A 15955-nucleotide genomic window follows, 5' to 3' on the forward strand; every position below is an offset into this window, starting at 1 on the left:
CTCTTACCCAACTCTTAAATCAGTGATACTTTCTAGCCAGGATTTTGCTGCAAGCCACACACACACTTGAAAATATATACACACATATATATACACACATAGATAGTACTTAGTTATTAAATCAGTGTTTATAATAGACTTGCTTTAGCTAGATAGATGTTTAAACACTCTCAGGGCTTCGGTGACTGAGGTCAGGCTCTCATTACCGCAGGTGGTTATCACTCTGAGGGGGACAAAGTCCAACCTGCAATCCTTGCCCAATAGGGTTCCCAMGGCTACTGCAATCAGTCTCATCTTTAGTTTGAAATATTGCTTTGGGAGAAAGATCAATGTTAATTTAGCCATTTCTGGTAATAAAAATGTATGTTTTAATACAGGCACTGTCTTGCTCATCTTCCTGGCTGTACTTTCTTATGAACGTTACTGCACCATGATGGGAACAACAGAAGTGGACACYACAAACTATAGGAAAATATGGATAGAAATTGTCCTGTCATGGACATACTCATTGTTCTGGACTGTACCACCCCTTTTTGGCAGGAATAGTTATGGGCCAGAAGGACCAGGAACAACGTGCTCAGTAAACTGGCATTCAAAGGATGCTAACAACGTCTCCTACATCATAYGTCTTTTCATCTTTTGCCTTGTAATCCCTTTTTTCATTACTGTTTATTTGTATGGGAAGCTGCTGTGTCTTATACGGTAGGCAAGTAGATTCTTAAACTACCTTTTTATTGTAACCCAAAAATCAAGCAGAAAACAATAACCATCACTTCCATCTTTATAAGTTCTCTGTTGTCAGATGTGTCACTGTCACAACTATCTGCTACTTGGAAAATGGGTCTCCTGTGACTGTTTTGGTGACAAGCTCTAGTCTATTAGAGCATTGAAAGTCCTGCTTCAGTGTGAACTGAAGTCCCTGTGACTGCTGCTTCACAGAAGAGGACGTTTGCCAGAGAGTAGGAGCTTCTACCTGAAGCATTTCATTATCATCTCTCCTCCCCCAGCCCCCAGCTTTTAAGCCTTAGTTTAAATTRAAGTTTCATGTATAGCACCTTTGGCTCACTTAAGAGGTGGGGAATAACTCTGCATAGAGGAGAGGAGGGAAATCATGTTGCCACTCGCATGCACTGCTGCATATCAGTAGTTAGCCATAGGCAGAACACGAGAGGCTTCTGATTTACAGATATGTTGTGGGAAGTTGTGGCCTCCATTGCAGGAGGTCTCTAGAGCACAYGTTAAACAGTCACGTGAGACATGGGGTGGGACTACGGAGTCTCATCACTGCCCCAGAACTGGCTTCAGCACAGCTCATGCAAACGCTACTTTGGAGAGCCACCAAACCAGCACATGGTGGAGGCTGGGCTGCAAAAGCTACATCAGAAGCTGGGTAGACACTTGGGCAAGTCCATGCAGTGTGCTACAACACTGCCGCCATACCRCTAGCAGTACCCAAGCTACCTGGGTTTAAATGTACATGGTACATCCACAGAGGCAGCATTCCCAAGACTCTGCTTCATTTGAAAGGTCCAGAATAAGAGACACTTCCTCAGAGCAAGGAGATCCTTAGATATCCTCAGCCAGTATTTCAGTATAGTGCCATGCCTGCCCATTGCAGCAAAATGAACACTTCAGTGGGAGAATGCAAGTCACAACAGAAGCTGTCTAGTGTTCAGACCAAGGGAGATTAACAGCGATTCCCTCTGCAGATGATTTTCTTCTTGCCATCCCTACCCTAATGAGAATTCCCAGGCAGTTTCTTCAGGCCTGTTGCCAAGGCTCATTGGAAGAAGCTAATGATCACAGCCACTCTGTTGAACAAAAAGTTTCAGGTGACTCTCAAACTGAATCAGGATGAAGCTGTGCCTGTCCATATGCTGSAGAGTGGAAGGCTCGTAATCAGAGCCTGACAGGGTTTCTGCAGTTTGAGACATACCTCATCCATGAGGAGTTGAGGCAGCTACTGCTTCAGGGGAACTTGACAATTATGTTTTCCAAGCCAGTGAATCTCCTCAGGAGATTCACATATTACATGTAGATAATTCTAGAGGTAAGATGCTTTCATGCTAGTCCTGAAGTATAGTCATTAGCTATCTGTTTCTAAGCAATATACTTTAAATGCCAAGACAAAGTCATACTGCAGAAGATAGATTGGAAGAAACTTAATTACACAGCCTGCTCTGCCAGGAAGTTCTGCACAGAAGCATCCCAGTGCAAGAGAGCAAGGATTCAGAATAAGTCTCAGACTCCAAAAAAGCAGTCAAATTGCTTAGCAGTTTCAAATATTATGTGGATGCTGAATTTCTACCACAGGATTGTAGAGCACCAGATATTAATGTGTCTATGTACTTAGGGTTTCCATAGAGAGCGCTAGTCTGCTGTGGCTATGGATTCCCAATGGACCAGCTCCCTGCAAAGCACACGCCTGGCCCTGCCAGACACTTTGTGCTAGTGCTCTGCTCCTTCCTTGCCCAGTCATCTCCGCTTTCACCTCCATTTTTCAGGTGGAAGATACAGGCCTTTTTCTGTGATAACAATACCTAACAGAATGCTATTTCCATAGCATATGTATTTTTCCTCAATTGCACATTTTAACTGCCTCCACATACATGTGGATCACTTTGCATTTATTAGCCCCCACATACGATAGATATTACATCAAATTCTAGTGCGCACATTCAAGTTTTTGCCATCATGAGAGTAAACAGGACAAAGTTACAGAGACTTCCTCTAGTGCTAGGAAGCTGACAAAATGCAGTTGGAGCATCCTCACCAAAAGCACAGCAGTGGTATCTAAGAGTTAGAAAATGTTCAGAGATTCTCTCTGCCATCAGGTAAGGAGACCACTAAGTGTGGAGACAGACACACAGGAGACTCRTCTTGTTGATTTGTCTCCATGATCATGTAATTCTGAAACTACTTTGGCAGATGAGGGCAAGAAACTAAAATGTTGTCAYACCACCCTTGGTGGGGAAGGTGACTGCCTGCTCCCACCCCACAACTAGCTCCTTGTCCCAGCTTGTCCTGGCATTTCTGCTAGAAGCAGGCTTGCATCCCATTTGCTGTCACGCTTTGGGCAGACTGTTTTTCCCCCCCCCAAGCTGACTGGAGCATAACCACCCTGCTCACTGAYGCATTGTACTATTCAAACCATTAAACTGCCATTTTTTTTTAAATCCTTTCCAACACCTCTTACAGCAGTTCCATTCCTAGCTTGAAAATAACCAAGCTAGCAATGGGTTATTCTCTCCTCAGTTGCACAAGGAGAAGCAACTGTTGTTAGTACTCTAATATCACCATGACCTGAAGCCTCAGTGGCCACAGAAGCAGCAAAAAAAGTCCTTTTGAACTCCGTTTCTAGTTACTTTCTCAACTGAAGGGAAGAAAAACACTGTTGGTAACAGAAGCACTTTTGTCTTACCAAAATGTACTATATAAGTATTTGATAAGTCTTGCAAAACAAGTACTTTGAACAACTATTGATTGGATGAGGAAACCTTAGATCTTTGGATTGTTTGCAACACTTATCTTGTGTTTTCACATGTGTTAGCAAAGGCTCATTAGCTTCACTCATAAACCATATTATTGTTCTTATTCATGACAGCTGGGTGGTGTCTTTCAGCTGACATTTCACCATGAGCAGTGTAAAAMTTTGTTTCTTGTAAAGTGCAGTGAGCACCACAACTGTTTGTTTGCAAGAATCAGTAAAAAGAAATAAACCACTCTTCTACTTATCTAGGAAAGGGCAGTTTCTTAGCATTTTAGGTGGCGTATGCTGACTTGAAGGAATGAAAGTCACAGTCACTTCCACAAACCAGGCAAGGATGCAAGTCCAAATACTAAGAAAAACTGCAWGCCCTTAGATTCCAGTCTACATCTGCTTTGCATCTCTTCACTTGTCCAGGAGATCTCAGATACAAGTACCAAGATGTACAACTATTAGATACAACCACCTGTAATTATCAAGAAATGGATTACATACAGTATTTCTGGCTGCCATTTTCAGATGGATTATAGTGCTTCTAGAAAAATTCTAGATTTAGCTTTTTGCTTGACAGATCAAGTTCACTTGTGTGAAGTTCATTAAGAACTGCAGGATATTTTGGTTATAGACGTGCTGCATTAAAGTGAACAATTACTGTTTGAGGTCAGACACAGGTCTCCATCTTAGAAMAGCAAAGTTGGGTTGGGGAAATGAGACGGCCACCAGCAACTCCCTCCAGGAGAGCAATACATCTGGCAGTCGTTCCTTGAGGAGTCCAACTAGAGCAAGGCAGAGAAGCACGTAGAAACGAAGGAGTCTCTTCCCCAAGGTGGGTTGTTTTTTTTCAGAGAAAGGAGTGCAGGGGAAAAATAGGGAGAGAGATGAACAGAAGTTTTCATTCATTTTTGCTTTCAAAACTGCCACCTGCATGAACAAGGTTTCTACCTAGCACCATCTACCTAGCAGCAGTTTGCCACCACGCTCCAAGAACCGCACTGCGACCAAGACACTTCCCAGGACATCTTCCAGCCAAGTTCTTCACCAAACCAAGGCGGACACGAGCAGTTGCACTGCTTTGTGGGTCCTTCAGAGGTCCGACTGCTGCATGAACTAGGGGAAAATGAATAAGATGAGGGTATCTGAAATAAGGAACAGATGGCCACCCTTCAGGAAAGCTCAAGTGAGAGATCATCCTTGTAATGAAAGGATGCTTTGAAGAAAGGGAGGAGAATTCAGGTCATATTGGGAATGCCAAGGGRAGAATACACTATTCAGGTGGACATTCAAGTCCTTTAGGACTGAAAATACTAACTTCCAACAGCAATAAAACACCTTTAAAACAGCTCCCCCCCCCCAAGCTCCTTTTTCAGTAGTGCTATGCAGATGCTAAAGCCCTAGGGATTCAAGCYGTCAGGCGCAGACACTTTAGCCCTGAAGCTTCCTGAGATTTTCGTTCAAGTCTCCCTAGCCAAGTTATTATAGTCTTAAAGCAGTCCAGAAATAATGAGCAATATTTCTACACCATCACGTACCATAAACAGAAAGTTTCTGGGCACCATAGTTACAGCAACAGCTACATTTTACCGGGGTCCATACAAAGCCACGATGTAGCCTCTGGGAAAAAAAATCTCATAACTGATCATTCTGTACCATGATAGTCTTCCATTTTTGTGGAAAAACCTGCATATTTCAGGGGGATGGACTTCTTTCAGTGAAGTACTGGAAACACCTGCTTACGTACAACAGCTGTTGTTCTACTCAAGTTTGAGAACTAGGTCACATTTGAACTGGTCACRTTTGTTCCCTCTGCAGTGCTTTCCTAGGATCCTGCCAGAAACTGTTCCTAGTTCTCTTCCCATCGACAAAGCGAGCATCTTACAGGCTTTTTCTTAATCTAGATTTTGATCACTGATATGATATTTCTGGAAAACCACTCGCCAACTGAAAGTKATTTTTACAGCTGTCAAACTTTAAAGTAAGCAAGCAAGCTTTATTATATTCTAGGTTTTTTTTTTTTTTTTTAAAGGATGAAGATTTTCTTTAAGTAACTACAGCCAGAATACCTGTCCATAGAGATGGAAGAAATCTAGTGAAATACTGCCACTGTACCAGTAAGAATTTCAGAAGTTTCAGATATACATCAAAACCCCCAACCCCAGCATTTGCATTTAAGTCATCCCTAACCAGTCAGGGAAAAATAAGATAACAAAATAATTTGCTTAGTTGAGTGGCCTTTGAATAAAGGCCACAAGTAAAAAGACTGATGGGAAATGCTTTAGCACAGTTGCTTAAGAGAAGGGATGGTCTGTGGGGAGAAGGCTGATGGTGCATCGTCCATGGCTTAGGAGTGGGATGAGCAGCTCATTACTGAAAGCCTTGAAGTGCTRCAGAGCAGCGTCAGGAGCTTGGCAGCAGCCCCGGGGTGCTCAGCTCCTTAAGCAGAGAGAAGGGAGCTGGGAGGACGGAGAAGAGGGACACACAGAGGTACGGGCAGAGACCAGCAAGTCTCCCAGRGTAGTGGGTGGCAGGAACAGGCTGCTCGTTTTGCAACGAGCAAATAACCCTTGAATAGCCTTCAAAGTGCTCTAATGACCTGAAACTATGCTAATCTAATCTGGAAGGTATACGTAAGCTATCATCTCCATTTGTCCCAAGACACATCCCAAAATATACAAGTGTCTGCTACTCTGTCCGTGGCGCTAGATGTTTGGCAGAGTGCAGAGAAGGGTTCAGGCAACATCCTCTGCAGGTGGCACTGCTCAATACCATCGTAGCTCATTAGGGCAAGGACCAGAGGGGTGGCTGGAAGCTACCCAGAAGGTGCTGCACACATCCTTCCCCAGCAGGCTGGGGGGAGACACCGCCACTTGTTCAGGAGCAAAGGGAAGGGCTGTGCCTCCTGCCATCAGAGTATTTTTGTGACGCAGAGGTTAGGGATTTCAGAGATAAAAATAGCAATGACAAAAAACCACGCACAACCACACCACACTCCATTCTCAGATCCCAGAAAAGGCTTGGCAAGAGGTGGGAAAGGGAGAAATAGCAGCAGTAGCCAAAGCTAGAGCAGGACTGATTCCCGTGGGAAGGGATTGCATGCAGCCACCTCCCTGGCCCCTGACCCACACTCGACTGCAGCTCCAGGAAAACTGCACMCCTCATCCGAGACCCATCTTTTCAAAAGCACTTTCATCTTGCTGCCCCAGGCAGGGGCACTTCTTCACGGTCTGGATTTTGTACTGGTTATTTCTCACAGCTACGAGGCAACTGCGACATTCATGGCAGGGAGCTATGTAAGGAGAGGGCACAGACCCCCTCTTCCCCCCCCAAACCAAACCCCAGTAAGTACTGGCCACAGCCAGGAGTTGGGGACTTTTTTCCACACAAAGGAACACCATTAGCCAGGGAGGTGATCAGCTGTTCTTGAGGCAAAGATACAGCCCTTGCAACAGAAGTCACTTGTCATTAGACGAGCACTCCGGTACAGCCTGCTGCAGCAAGACGAACAGTCATCCTGCACCCTACAGATGAAAACCCACRCTAGCAATGGTGAACCCTCAAACCCTCTCCAACAAGGGTGGGGTGTGCAGAAATGAGGGCAACAGCTTCCACTTCCCTCCTCCCTGGGAGGGAAAGGGCATTACCTATACCCAACCAGAAACGGTTATAGCAGGAGCTTATTTATATCTTTGAACCACTGTGCTCTGCTTGAAGCAATAGCTGTGGAGGATGTTTGTGTATGTATACAAACATCTACATGTTCCTTGTCCCTCCACGGGGGACCAAGCACCTTGCTGCTTGCGACCAGCCACCCAGACCACGCTGGGGGCAGCGCTGCGTCCGCTGCAGCAACACTGCACTGCGCAGGCAAACAGCTCTGCTTCTTCTGCTGGGGAAGGAGCGTGTGGAGGGAAAAATTGAAGGAAAAAAAAACCCAAAAAACCCAGCTTACAGATGCATTTTACAACAGCTTTCTATTGCCAGTGAACAACCCTTCAAAAAGCCATATACAATCTGTTATTAACAGCAAGGTCACAGCTGAACAGACCAAGCAGCTTGAAAGCATGTCTCTTCCCTCAGGCACGGTCTTCATTATCAGAAGCCTTGATGATACAGCAAAGATCACCTAAACAGTGCGACCTGCTAAAAGGACGCTACTCTAACCTGATGTTAGAGACTCGGAGCAGGAGGGGGGGAATCTGGATGGAGGAAGAGCAGCAGTGGAGAACACCATCCGATAGCAAACACCACGTACATTGCTAATGCAGACGATCCAGTCCCAGAATTTTGCTGCCCAACTAATTGCTTCAGTTTATTAGTGTTTCCACAGATCACTGGCATTTTAAGACCCCAGGTACCAATGAGCCTCTAACATAACACGCAAGCAGAGGAAGTTCAAGCTTCAGGAGACAGCTTTAGCAACCAGAAGACAGCCACTAAACCCACCCCAGGGGCAAGGCTCACAGGACGCGTCCCTTCATAGGGCAGGAAAGGAAGYGAGACCTGGGAGCCCGAGCACCCACCCCTTCATGAGAGGCTTCACCCTGCCGCCCCAGCAGACTCGCTCTGGGGCAGCCTGGGGCAAGGCTCCAGGCCCCCAGTTCACATAGAACACCACATGTGTTAGAGCATTGTTAATTAACTAGAGAGCAACGTTAAGGAAGAGATTCGCAGCAGCTCAGCACGGCCTGGCGTCCAAGCGGCTCCCCTAACACGCACGGTCACTGGTGCCCAGAAGCTAATACAGCATTTTTTCTACTGTGTTTTTTCTGCTTTCCAAAGCAAAAATAAGAAAAAGCAGTGCTTTTTTTTTGGGGGGGGGAGGGGGTTGTGTGTGTGTGGCTAGATTTTTCAGAGTCACTCAGGTTTGAACCAAGTCACCTGCAGAGAGAGCAGAAAATGAGATCTGCAGTGCCAGCACTTCCAGCTACTTCCTCATGTCACCTCCTTCCCATCCTGCCTTCACTTCCGCTTTGGCAGGGCACGGGAGGAGTCTACTTTTTGGCTGTTATCTCTCCTTATCATATGCAGCCATAACCACACACCCCCCAAACCAAGCAAAACCACAAGCCTTGATGTCGAGGCTACCGGGGAAGAAGGTGCTCTAAGCAGYAGTGCAAAGCTGCAGAGAGGCTACAGGGAGGCTCCCCGTAAGTCATCKCTATCGCATGGCCACAGCCAAAGGTGTCCCTCTTCATTCCAGCTGGGGAACAGACACCATCTCTTTCCCGTCCAAGCCCTTCCAGGTGCAGCCATCAGCTCCGCACATCCTCTGCCTTTGATGTCCGACAGAGAAAGAGCAGAGGCCGAGCTGGGATTTGGGCAGCCTGCTCCTGCCCCTCAGCACGCACCTCCCCRGAGCGGCTCCCTTCCCACCTCCGCAGCTCGGCAGCTTTCGCTAGGCGGRGAAAGCGGCCTGTGAGAACAGGGCCGTTCCCTAGGCCAGCTCCCCTTCGAGCAGCGGCACCTCGCATGCAGCGTGACGCGCAGGCCTCTGCGGCCAGGGCGGAGGGCGCGGAGGCACGGAGCCAGCCCTCCCAGCCACCAGCCCTTCCCTCGGACGGCGGGACAGGGAGCCCCGAGGGTCACGCGCAGGGTGCCGCAGCTCCTTACACGCACGGCTTCGTGCGGCACGACCCACCCCCTCGGTCCCCGCAGCAATCGGGACGACGCTGCGGCCTACGCTTCAGGCAGCGACCACGACCACGACCACCGTTCCTCAGCTCGGCACACAGCTGAGGAGCTGGAGGTCCCACCCGGGACCCCAGCCCTGCTCCAGGGTCCTACAGCTGGGGCAGCCCCTCTCCGAGGCGCAGACTGGGCACAGCACGCCAAGGAAAACGCTTCACCACCGTGACGGGCTCCGCAGAGCAGGGGCAGAGRAGAAGCTCACCGGTGCAGCAGCTCCGCACGCCAGCCTTGTCGCCGCCTGCCAGGAGCTTCCCAYGGCTCTCAGCCTCCGGCTCTGCACTGAGAGCATCCCCGCGCGAGACCACGCGTGCGCTCAGCAGCGCTCGCACATCGGAGCAAGAGCGGGGAAGGGCTCGGGCCCCCCAGCCTCAGAGGAGGGCAGTTAGCAGACTGAGGAGTCTGAGCTTCCTCCTGCTGCTCCAGAAGCTCCCAATTACCCCYAATTAGCACTGGGAGGGACTTTTCTAGGGCCTCACTTAAAGCGACGGCAGGCCTAYGGGGACGTGAGCAGCAGCTGCGGACTGAGAGCCCCTGAGGTCAGGGAAGGGCATGGGAGCTGCGATTCCCAAGCAAGGTCCAGCACCTCTCCTCCAAAAGCATGACAGCCAAGGTTGCAAAAAGGTGCTAAAAGGAAGAGTCCTACATGAGCCTTCTGCTGGCAGGATCCAGGCCAGGCAACAAGCAGTTTAGCAAATGCAAACTGGAATCCAACCCAATGGCATGACAGCTTAGCCCTTAAACACAAAACAATGCTGATCCATAAGTGATCATGAGCTATTAATTTATCCCATGGCTAAGGGATATTTGCTTTTAATCTTGCTGATCCGCCCAGTGCAGAGATAACAAGGCCGTGTTACTGAGTCATGTATTCAGGCTAGGATGATTARACACAGCAGAAAGCTGTTATCTCGTTCACATCAACCTACCTACACTGTGACCCCACAACTATTCCCCAAGAATGTCATCATCAGGTAAGMAGCACAGCAACACTGAACACGTGAAGAAATCTTTAGAAGACTCTAGGAGAYGCTACTCTCAGCATCTTGGGTCTAACAATAAGGTTTTTTCATGCTCTGTGTTGCTGTTAGAGCATAAGGTAACACGGGCARATAGTCTCCTGCAATCTGAAGAGAGCAACAGTTCCTCTCYTTTGTTCCCTTTTGGACATCTTCTCATGAATTCCTTGAAAAATGTGCATCAGCTGTAMTACTGATGGGAAGGGCATTTTCAATAATCAAGAGCTAACTCCTCACCACATCTTTGCTCTCTGAGGAAGCATGACTTCTCGCTGAGTGCACAGCTGGTGACGCTGCTGATAAGCCCCAGAAGAAGAACATAGGGATCACCTAGATCCGTAACAGAGTGCAGCATCCATCTCGCAGGGGCATCTGCTTATGTCCTCCTATCTGGCCAAGCTAATTCTAGTGCCTGTAAGATATCTGCCCACTGTCTAATGGCATTTCTAAATGCTCTTTAAGGCAGGCCAGATGGGAGGAATTCAGCTTTGGTTAGCAGGAGACTTATTGCCATTTGCTACATGCTAACATGAAGCATGACCCTGAGCTTCAGAGTCTGGAATTCATCTGGAAGAGGCATTACTTTGCAGGAACTAACTCTTTTTTGAGCATCATGGCTTGCTTTGCTCAAGACACACACTTGATCTTTCAAGTGGAGGAAACTCCTTCAGTAAAAGTATTTCTATAAAAAATATACAGTWGTCATCCTGAGGCAGCAATTAAAAAAAAGCTAATTAATAAAAAGTTAATCAGGTCCTAGCTTGAGGAGAAGTCTCTTACTGTACAACAATAATGGTAAATAAGTAAGTGGTTACTGAACTTTAAGATCTTGATTGATCTCTTACCATCAGTACTCTCAGATGCTGCAGAGTTTTACAGCGTGCAGCATGCCGACCTCTATGTTACGCAGTGATCTCTGGTCTATATCAGMATTACCTACTAGAAAAGCACAGTCAGAACTGGGGATAAAAAARCTTTAAAAACATTTGAGGCCCGTCTCTTCAGCTAGGGAGCTAGCAGTCACTACAGGCAGCCAGCGGGGCTGGGGCAGGGGAAGTCGTCCCCGGGCTGAGCAGCAGACCCTTAGGCCATTGCAGAGGCTCAGTTTTCTATAAAAAAGGAGCAAGAAGGGCGCGTTTATTTAAAAGCGGGATTCCTCCGACACCCGTTCTCCCTACACCACCGCAGCTGTTCCCAGTGCTGCCTCCGTCCCCGCGCCAGGCGCTGCGGCCGGCCCCGCAGCCCCAACCTGGGGGCAGTGTGGGGAGGGCAATGCTGTCCCCGGGGCATCGCTGTCGCGCGCTGCCCAGGGCCAGCCCCCAGCTCCCGTCAGCCGGATGTGGTCAGCGAGTCTCCGAAAGATAAGAGGGAATTGGACTAAATTGCTCTATGAACAACATTTACAGACTTAAACATTTAACTTAAATTTGTTATTGCTCCRGGCAGAATTAAATCAAACAAGTGGAAATGTTTGAATGAATCCCCTGCAGCCTTTTCCATCCCGTTGCAAATGTCTCCTGTTCCCCGTAATACACAGATCAGTTATCTCTGATAACCCTTTCGTTGCTACTGTTTGTGAAGTGTCCCGCTGCCCACGGGGATGCGGCGCGTGCAGCAGCCCCGACCAGACCTTCCCAGGAGCCCAGGTGGCACGAGCAGTTTTTCCATCCTTTGAAGTTACAGAAATAGTTTAGATGTGCTACTTGTTGCAAACCATTCACAGCAGCCGTGACACACAAAGTCAGAGGCTTTTGTTTCGCTGACCTTGTCCAGCGATGGCGGTTTTTCCTCCCTTCGTTTCCCATGGTCACGTTCACAGGGAGGAGTGCACCTCCTCTTTGCACATGTGTTTTACTGGCCAAACGCTGCCTTGGCTGCAAGAGCCTTCRTTGCTTCTAACTTTAGGCCCGGGAGAGCTGTGTTGCTTCAGGAGAGTTTTTGACRCTCTCATCAGTACGAGCATTGGTCCGTCAACATTTAAGTCAGCAACATGAGTCGCAGAAGCTCTAAAAGCAACCCTCTTTGGAAWCCTAGTGTTTTCATTAGTAATGGGACCCCTTTAGTGATATCRACTAAAATCTTTTGATTAAGATGAAAATCGCTTTGTGTCGCAGCAGCAGGGAGGGAGCATCGTTGTTGTGATGGAGGGAGAAGTGAGAGCACAGCAGAGGGCTCATGTCTGCAAACAGCACRACRTGAAACCAGTTTTAGGCAGGCACCCATCTAAGGCTGGTCGCCTGGCTGAATTTACTTCTGTTTATAGCCAAGAACRATATCTCCTCTTATGAGACAGCACRCAGAAACATGCCTCCYCRACCCCACTTGYAGGAAGTGCCATTTTAACCGTGCAGCAGAGCTAGTCTGAGGGGAAAAAAGGGACTGCAAAAGCAGTAGGGAGGAGGCAGAGAAAATCAAGCTTCAAATTATAGTTTTGCAAAGGCGCGAGAGTGGTGTAACACAAGGGGTGTGTGAACTGGAGGTCCAGGGAGGGTTTCAACCATGCAGAAGCTCTGGAAGAGAGAACAGACTGCATCTCCCATGCCCCAGAGCCAGCCCATCTCACTCCCGCCTGGCACTGCCGGGGCTGGCAGCAGCCCGTGGCTGTCGGAGGATTGTTGAGATGCTGCTTGGGAATTTGGGTGGCTGTTGGGGTGTTGGTGCTGTGGTGATCACTGTGGCATGGAAGAGCGACTGGGCACAGAGGCTATCGCAGCCCCCGCTGACCTCAGCTACATGCAGAAAGGACAACGCCTGCCCTGCCTGSGCCATCTGCTCCTGGGAGAGACATCGCTCTCACGGTGGCTGGGTCCCCATAGAGTGACGGGACAGAGAGGAAAATGAGTGACGATGGTGGGGCAGTGGGAGGAACAGCCCAGCTCCTGGAGCTGAGGTCAGGAGCGGTCAGCAGAGAAGTTCACTGTGGCTCAGAGAGGGTGTTGTACTCACCGTACGTCCTGGACACTTCTCAGGGCTTCGCTCAGGACCCCCAAGGTTTCCCCCACACCCTGACCGAAAGCATGGCAAGCGTACTGGGACWTTACTGACAATACAAAAATTATTCTCAGAACTGGAGGAGCCATTTTTCCATAGTCTGCGTAAAGTACGCACATGTTATGTGTTATACACATGTGTACATGACCCTCCAGGATGTGACTTCTGAAGACCCAGCATAGAGAACAGTCTCATCTGAGGTTCAGCCTTTACACATATGACCTGCCAAACATGCATCTCTTCCTGGAGCTGAGGTTCCTCTTCCTCATGCCAGTCTCACCTCTCCCACACTCCRATGTTGAATCCTTTCAGTCTGTAATGCTCTTGATCCAAATCCAGCAATGRTATTAGCCAGTGAAGTCACCCTCAAACCATTTAATATCTCCTAGGTKTCAGGTCAGGAGGTGGTGATCACAGTGCAGACGTGAAGCCCCATGAGGGAGGAACACATCCAGCATCTTCAAAAATGTAGGTGAGAGATAGAGTATGCCCGTGCAAGAGGAAGTAGGGAGGGAAGGATGAAGAAGACAAAAACATGGTATTGCCTCATACTGTAGAGCAGGAAAACCCCCCCAAGCAAACGAGATACAGAGAGAACCACTGAGCTGATGGGAAACTTTTGGCAAGGTARCCTGGGCATAGGTCTTTCCACCAAGAGGAAAAAGTCAAAACTGGCTGGTGCTGCYGGACATGTTGGGACCACTCAGACACAGAGGGCTGGGCGCAGCAGAGCTTGTYTGGAAAGCCCAAAGAGGTAGGATGGGAGGCAAAGACCTACAGAGGTGGTGTTCTTCCATCAGAGGTGAGCCCCAAAGCCTCTCTCCTGCTCCAAATTTAGGCAATATGCACATTGCCGGCAAGKCTTCTACTGGAAAGTTACCTCCCTTTCAGGTTCCCCTGTGGCAGGCTTCTCACTGGGCTTGCCACCACCCTTCTAGCTCGATTAAACCTTCCACCYAACATGGGCGTTTTCAGCCCTCCACCATGCACACCCACCACCCACGGCCCAGACAAGGGCCGTCCCTCCTCTTCCCTCGGCTTGCCTGGCAGCACAGCTATGCTTGCCACTGCTTGGGCCAGGGTGCAGGGATTTGTATGGCCTGSGCCATTTTATAAAGCCTGGGAATATGCAAACCRARCCAAATCTTTGTGTCATAGGGAGTYGAGCAAAACTTGGYRAGGGAAGGTAACTTAACCAGCAAGCAATGGAATAACCAAGCATAAGTCTGATTCAAGCTTTCCTTGTATTTTAAGACTGTTAGCAAGCTGATCTAGTAATACTGGCTTCAGAGAGCAGCCTTTATTCTCACTGGCATGATCTTATGAAATAAGGCCAAGAAGAAAGTTGTGCTTACCAAAGAGCAACAGTTTCAACTTCTTGAAAGAAGCAGCTTATACCATACCATCATACAGCCGTGGATTTCAAACTGTAAATTTGTGGATTTCACTCAGGGAACAGTGGATTGGCTGCTCTCTGCTCATGCATCATATGCATTGCATCCACCAGATGGGGGAAAATCATGTGCATTTTTGATGCATTGTTTTGCTCTAAAGCAATGAATCTGTGAGCACAGAAGGAGCTTCATGATTTCTTCCAGCTGTTATTAGACAGCTAGTATGAAAATCTTCAAGTGCTCCTGTATTAAACAGCAGGTGCTTCTCCTCATATGCAAAAGATGTATTAATCTAACATAAATAAGTTTAATTAGGAATGATCACCCATCACCCGTTCCAGAAATTCTTAGTTTTTTTACCCCTCTTTTTCAAAGGCTTCAAGTAGGATGGTAACAGCACATCTTGCAGCAAGCAAGGCAAAGTAATTTTAGGGATTTCCTTCTTTTCTTTTCTCCTTCTCATGCTCTTTCTTTTCTCCTTCTCATCAAAAAAAAGTTGAAGAGGTTCACAAGTGAGGATGCTGCTCCTCAGACTCTCCCCAGCTCTTCCCACGTGCTGTCTTTGGAGACAAAGCCCCATGAGTGGGAACACCATCAGATTTCATGAGCCAGGCTTTTAAAAGGCCTCCATGGAGCTTGCTCTGCCTTAGTGACACACGCAAACCCACTTGTTTGCAGGTGGAAACGGATGAGTGCTGGATGCAATCTTCTGCAACCCCACAAGTGAGGCTTGCTGTAGGAGTTTCCAGTGTTGTACCCGACCATGAGAGCATCCCATCCCAGTGTGGGTTTCAAACTAGTCCTTAATATTGTTGTTTACTTGTCCTGTACTTACAACTGAGGGCATCACACAGTGAGAACTTCAGGAAAAAGGTACARAAGCAGCAAAATCCTTGGCGCGCGTGAGAGGGAAAAAAAAAACCCGAAAAACAATCTGAATGAAACAAACTTCACATGCAAGCTAAACATTAAAAACAACTGAATGATAAACATTTGTGCTTTTAGAAGATTCAAAATTACAGGCAATATCCTGCATGCCTTTTAGCATGTTTCCAACTCCTATTGTGAATAGCTGCCCATAATTGAGGTCATCTGTACTGCTGATAGAAGTAAAATTGTACTTCAGGGTGCRGGAGATCAGGGCGTTTGATTTCAGCCAGCCATGAAAAATTATATTCTTTCGCTTGACWTTTGTACTTTCATGCTCTGGTTTCTGGCATGATTGCCATCAGAGGAGATACCCAGGGATGCTCAAAAACTTGTAAATTAATCCTCATCTTGTATTCTTTGGTACTGTTTGCAAGCAGAYGACAAATCATAATGTCTTGTTTCAAGCTTACAGTTTCCCTAAACCTGATGAAAATTGTCACCACTAAGAGAGG

At 47.7% G+C, this 15955-nt stretch overlaps 1 pseudogene; it reads left to right on the forward strand.

Annotated features, from left to right (window-relative positions):
- LOC112972888 overlaps positions 1-15955 on the forward strand; it is a 47403-nt pseudogene that overhangs the window by 7349 nt on the left and 24099 nt on the right.

The sequence above is a fragment of the Apteryx rowi genome, unplaced genomic scaffold (assembly GCF_003343035.1).
Source record: "Apteryx rowi isolate R43461 unplaced genomic scaffold, aptRow1 scaffold_51, whole genome shotgun sequence".
Taxonomy (NCBI): Eukaryota; Metazoa; Chordata; class Aves; order Apterygiformes; family Apterygidae; genus Apteryx; species Apteryx rowi.